The following is a 5,877-nucleotide window of genomic DNA, read 5'->3' as shown; positions in this document are numbered from 1 at the left end:
AAATCGATGCTGATTTCTCTCTCTAAATCGATGCTGATTTCTCTCTCCAAATCGACGTTGATTTATTTCTCTAAATCGACGCTCATCTTCTACTCCAAATAGACGATTCAAAGTTGTTTCTCTGGAAAAATTGAAATGGTTGACACAAGGAAGTCCTTGGGCGATAGTGGACGCCAATTGCGTTCCACCAGAACTTCTGGTGAAGCTAATACATTTGTTTTCCAGATGTTTAATCTTAATTTACTTCATCTAGTTCTTAAATTTGTTAATCAAAACAGATCTAGGACTAAAATATCACTGCAAGAAGACAGCTACTGGAAGAAAAATTCCTGAGGAAGAAGGTATAAAAAATATTTGTTATGAAGTAGTAATTTTATTAAAAGAAGTTAAAGCCCTAATATAAAAACTATCTGTTTGAGTTTACTCGATTTTATAACGCTCTTGTATGAAACTTGCTATAGAGGTTAAGGGCTGATGATGGTAATGCTTAGAATTTCTATGCAATGACAAACACTTGTTGGTACATTGTTGGTTACTACTGTAAAATTACATATATTGATCTGTAAAAGTTTACTACTATTACTACATCACAAGCAAAGATCAGGTTGTCACACGTAGTTATAGATTCATGTTCAGCTTATCACAAAAATTTATGAATTCATGTTATATTGCATATAATGATCTTCGAGCCTGTACAATTCATGCCCGTAGATGATTTGAATAAGGTAAAATATTACCTTGCCTTTTATTAACTCTGTTTGAAGTAATATTTCAGTATAATGAAGTAACTATCGTACTGAATGAACTATCTTTTACCTTGCCTTTTATTAACTCTGTTTGAGGTAATATTTCAGTATGATGACTGAATGAACTATTTTTTACCTTGCCTTTTATTAACTCTGTTTGAAGTAATATTTCAGTATGATGAAGTAACTATCGTATTGAATGAACTATTTTTTACCTTGGCTTTAATTAACTCTGTTTAAAGTAATATTTCAGTATGATGAAGTAACTATCGTACTGAATGCACTATTTATTAACTCTGTTTGAAGTAATATTTCAGTATAATAAAGTAACTATCGTACTGAATGAACTATCTTTTACCTTGCCTTTTATTAACTCTGTTTGAGGTAATATTTCAGTATGATGACTGAATGAACTATTTTTTACCTTGCCTTTTATTAACTCTGTTTGAAGTAATATTTCAGTATGATGAAGTAACTATCGTATTGAATGAACTATTTTTTACCTTGGCTTTAATTAACTCTGTTTAAAGTAATATTTCAGTATGATGAAGTAACTATCGTACTGAATGCACTATTTATTAACTCTGTTTGAAGTAATATTTCAGTATAATGAAGTAACTATCGTACTGAATGAACTATCTTTTACCTTGCCTTTTATTAACTCTGTTTGAAGTAATATTTCAGTATGATGAAGTAACTGAATGAACTATGTTTTACCTTGGCTTTTATTAACTTTGTTTGAAGTAATATTTCAGTATGATGAAGTAACTATCGTACATGCACTATTTATTAACTCTGTTTGAAGTAATATTTCAGTATAATGAAGTAACTATCGTACTGAATGAACTATCTTTTACCTTGCCTTTTATTAACTCTGTTTGAAGTAATATTTCAGTATGATGAAGTAACTATCGTACTGAATGAACTATTTTTTACCTTGTCTTTTATTAACTTTGTTTGAAGTAATATTTCAGTATGATGAAGTAACTATCGTACCGAATGAACTATTTTTTACCTTGTCTTTTATTAACTCTGTTTGAAGTAATATTTCAGCATGATGAAGTAACTATCGTACTGAATGAACTATTTTTTATATAATACTACTGGCAGGGTCTTAATGTACAAATGACAGATGTTACATCGCCATCAAACTTTAGTGTTTACGCAAGCCTTATGGAAAACTTAAAAGCTAATATAATGGAGAAGGTAAAATCAGAATTTTCAGAAGTGTACATCTCAAACAATGAAATAGCTTGTCCTTGTAATGAATCATTTTCTAAATCAATATCAGTTCAACATGGATCAAATGTGAAATCGCATATAGATAATGAGCCAAAGGATGATGGAACCAAGGTATAAATCTAAATTACATGATTAAAAATCTTTATCACCCTACTACACACAACATACAACCATGTGACATGATCCCTTTACTTGTTTGATCCATGTTTACAATGTCAAATCTAACAAGCACTGAATACTTTTTACTTCATTATATTTATAATTTGGTTCATTAGGTAGAAGATCCAGTTCATTATGAGTTAACTATCTTATTTAATGAAGTATTTTGTTATATAATTCTACTTCCATTTTGCTAAGAAATAGCATTGAATGAACTAACTAACCTATTTGATGAAGTAGTAAATTCATGGGATAAAGTAACTGTGTTGTATGCATATTTTGTGAAGAAATAATAGTTGAATGAACCAATTCAGCTATTTGATGAAGTAATAACCTCATGGAATGAAGTAATATAAACTGACCTGTTTTGTATGTATATTTAGCTGTGAATTATACTTTTATTGAACTAAAGAACCTAAATCTTGAAGTTCCGAACTATTTTAATGATGTAACATAAACTATGTTTTAGACTTTGAATTGTTGTTATATGTTTCTTGTATATAGGTGAAGAAAACGTTGGGGTCCTCCAACTCTAAGCTGGGTGAGAAATCAAATTTGAGGAGCGAGATGAAGAGTTTCGGGGGATGTAGTTGAGGCATGGTGACATGCTGATGAGGGCATTTGTGCAGTCCGTCCCCACGCCTAACAAATGGGTGGTGCCCAGAATCACGGCTCAGCCCATTGAGATTTGCTTGTGTGTCAATTTTGGATGATTTCTTGTATTGGACAAGTTTGTATTTTTTCATTTTTTGTGATGGAGAGTTTGTATAGGTTATGGGGTTTATACAGTGAGGATGGTTTGTTGCCGTTTAAATTTTTGGACGTAAAACAAAATCTCATTTCAAAAGCACATAATGAAGTAATAATTACTAGAAATAAATTACTTCATATGATCTGTTTATTATTACAAGCGTTAAAAAATAGAACTAAACCTACCTAGTAATGCTAATATTACTTCATTCAATCTCGTGATTACTTCATTTAGCTAAACTATTACTTTATACTGATTACTACAAGCGTGAAAAAATTGAACGAAACTTACTGGGGGGAGTTTAACAATTGAGATTGGTGCAGAAAAGGTGATACGGTTTGTTTGATTACTCAATCCGTTTGTTTAACAATTGAGGGGAGTTTTGATTTATTGAAGCTAGAGCTCTTCCGTGGACATTGCAAAAATGAAATATGCGTAAAAGCATTTGAAGTCCTACTGGAATGGAATGAAGTAAAAACCTAGTTCAACGAAGTAATTATATTTTTGAATGAAGTAATAAATCTATTGGAATAAATTATACTATTGTTTACACTGAATAAAGTAAAAACCTAGCTCAATATATTACGTGCTGGAATAAAGTAATAAAATTACTTGAATGAAGTAAAAATCAACTAAAATGAAGTAAAAACCAACTGGAATGAAGTAAAAACTTAGTTCAATGAATTCGAATGAAACATGTGTTAAATCATTGAAAACCTACTGCATGCAATGAACTAAAAACCTATTAGAATGAAGTAACGACTCATTTAAATGAAGTAATATGGTATGAAGTAAAAATCTGTTCATTTTCAATATATTACTTACTGGAATGAAGCAATAAACTTACTTGAATGTAGTAAAAATCAACCGAAATGAAGTAAAAACCAACTGGAATGAAGTAAAAATCTAGTTCAATGAATTCGAATGAAACATGTGTTAAATCATTTGAAAACCTATTGCATGTGTTAAATCATTTGAAAACCTATTGCATGCAATGAACTAAAAAACTGTTTGAATGAAGTAACGACTCATTTAAATGAAGTAATATGGAATGAAGTAAAAATCTGTTCATTTTCAATATATTACGTACTGGAATGAAGTAATGAACTTACTTGAATGAAGTAAAAACCAACTGGAATGGAGTAAAAACATTTTCACTTTAAATTTATTAGATAATGAACTGAAGTAATAAACTTACTGTAATGAAATAAAAAACTACAAAAATAAAGTAATACCCACTGAAAATAAATTACATCATATTGATTAATTTTTTGCAAACTATGCATACAAAACAGTTCAGTTCATATTACTTCATTATTTGAGCTTATAACTTCATCACGTGTGTTATTTAGTTCATTACAATACTAATTCTTCGCAAACTATACATACAACACAGTTCTCCATCCGTTCTTCTCCACTCCGAAAAATTCCTTCAATCTACCGCTATGATTTCCAACAAAAATCCTTCAAAATCCTTCAAAATACATACAACCGGTGCGCCGCCGTCAGCCTCTCTTCCTCCTCCGTGAACGCCCGCCAGTTTATCCTCGGGTTCAGCTGGTTGAACCACCGCAGCATGCAGCTTTTCCCTTCCAAATCACAAAAAAAATATTGAATTTCAATTTTTAATGTTGAGATTATTGAGAAAGAACTGATTAATTTAATTACCAGATCTTCCGTCCAATTATTAAGATTCCTATTTTGGTGGCCGTAGAGGGCAACGAGCTCCTTGAGTTTGGTGTCCTCGGCGGGGCGCCAATGGCCTCTGGCGCAGAGCTTGGCCTTGCCGCCGCCGTGGGAATGCATGTCGGAGAAATCCTGATCGTCGGATTCAACAGCGGCGTTGAGATCGATGAGATGATTGGCGCCGGAATGGGAGGAGGTGAAGCCCCAGTTTTCTGGTGCGACATTATTGTGGGCGATGGAGAGATTTCTCATGCCGAGAAAAAGCATTGGAGAAGAGGAGGAAGGGGAGAGTGATGAGAGGTCAGAGAGTGATGGGAAGAATTGAGGAGGAAGAAGGGGAAGTAATCATAATATATTGATTCCCCAAAATACCCTTCAGCAAGCTTTGTTGGGTAAAATAATGAAATAAAGGTAAATTGATCCTAACCACAAGATTTAGAAGATGGAGGGCCCTAATTTGGTCTCTAGTTCGGTCCTTAAGAATAGTTCGACATTGATCACAACTGTATATGTATATATATATATATATATGTATATATAAAAACTAAATTTAAATACAGAAATGCAGAACAACATCATGCGTAGGGCATTTTTAGGTCATAGCTAGTCTAAGTTTAGGTCATACAAACGAAGTATGACCTAAAATGATCTTTTTTTAAAAAAATATAAAAATTAACTCCTATATGAAGGAGGAAATTACAAATAAACTCCTTAGAAAGGAGGAAATTACAACTGATCTCAAGAGGGCTCGAACTCGGCACCTCATACATTGATGTCTAAGCTCTTTGCCGCTAGGACAAAGGCTCTGGACTGACCTAAAATGATCTTAGTATGACATTAAACCCAAATAATATAATATGACCTAAAACTGCTTAATTATGACTTTCCGTGTTTTTTGTTAATTACTGACCATTAGATCATCTAATCCTAGGGTCTAGATTTGGGCTGCATTTAAATGCATTCTTATTTTTAATACATATATATTAAAACAAAATTCAGTTTTTCGGTTTTTTTTCCATCAAAACCGAACCGAACCGAAAAATCGAAATTTTCAAAATTTTTAAACCTAACCGAACAGAAAAACAAAAAAAACCGAACTGAATTTCAATTTTTCAGTTTGGTTCAGTTCGGATATTCGGTTTTCGGTTTTTTTGCTCACCCCTATTAAGGTGAAATGAGGGAGGGGGAGGATGATTTAGGGTATTAGTATATGGGTTTCTTTTATTTTGGGCTAATGATTTAATTGTTTGGTCTTGAGAAGGGAGAGTTGAATCTGAGCCCAGCCAATTTTAT

General features: G+C 32.3%; 1 long non-coding RNA gene across 1 annotated transcript; it reads right to left on the bottom strand.

Annotated features, from left to right (window-relative positions):
- Window positions 1-4,137: 4,137 nt before the first annotated feature.
- LOC125188730 (uncharacterized) lies at window positions 4,138-4,885 on the bottom strand. The gene is made up of 2 exons (XR_016130301.1): window positions 4,567-4,885; window positions 4,138-4,487 (listed from the first exon to the last, which is right to left on the bottom strand). It is a non-coding gene; the product is annotated as an uncharacterized LOC125188730 (long non-coding RNA).
- Window positions 4,886-5,877: the final 992 nt, after the last annotated feature.

The sequence above is a fragment of the Salvia hispanica genome, chromosome 5 (assembly GCF_029641045.1).
Source record: "Salvia hispanica isolate PSC_SH4W2 chromosome 5, Shi_PSC_v1, whole genome shotgun sequence".
NCBI classification, from domain to species: Eukaryota; Viridiplantae; Streptophyta; class Magnoliopsida; order Lamiales; family Lamiaceae; genus Salvia; species Salvia hispanica.
This window is presented reverse-complemented; position numbering and strand designations above follow the sequence as displayed.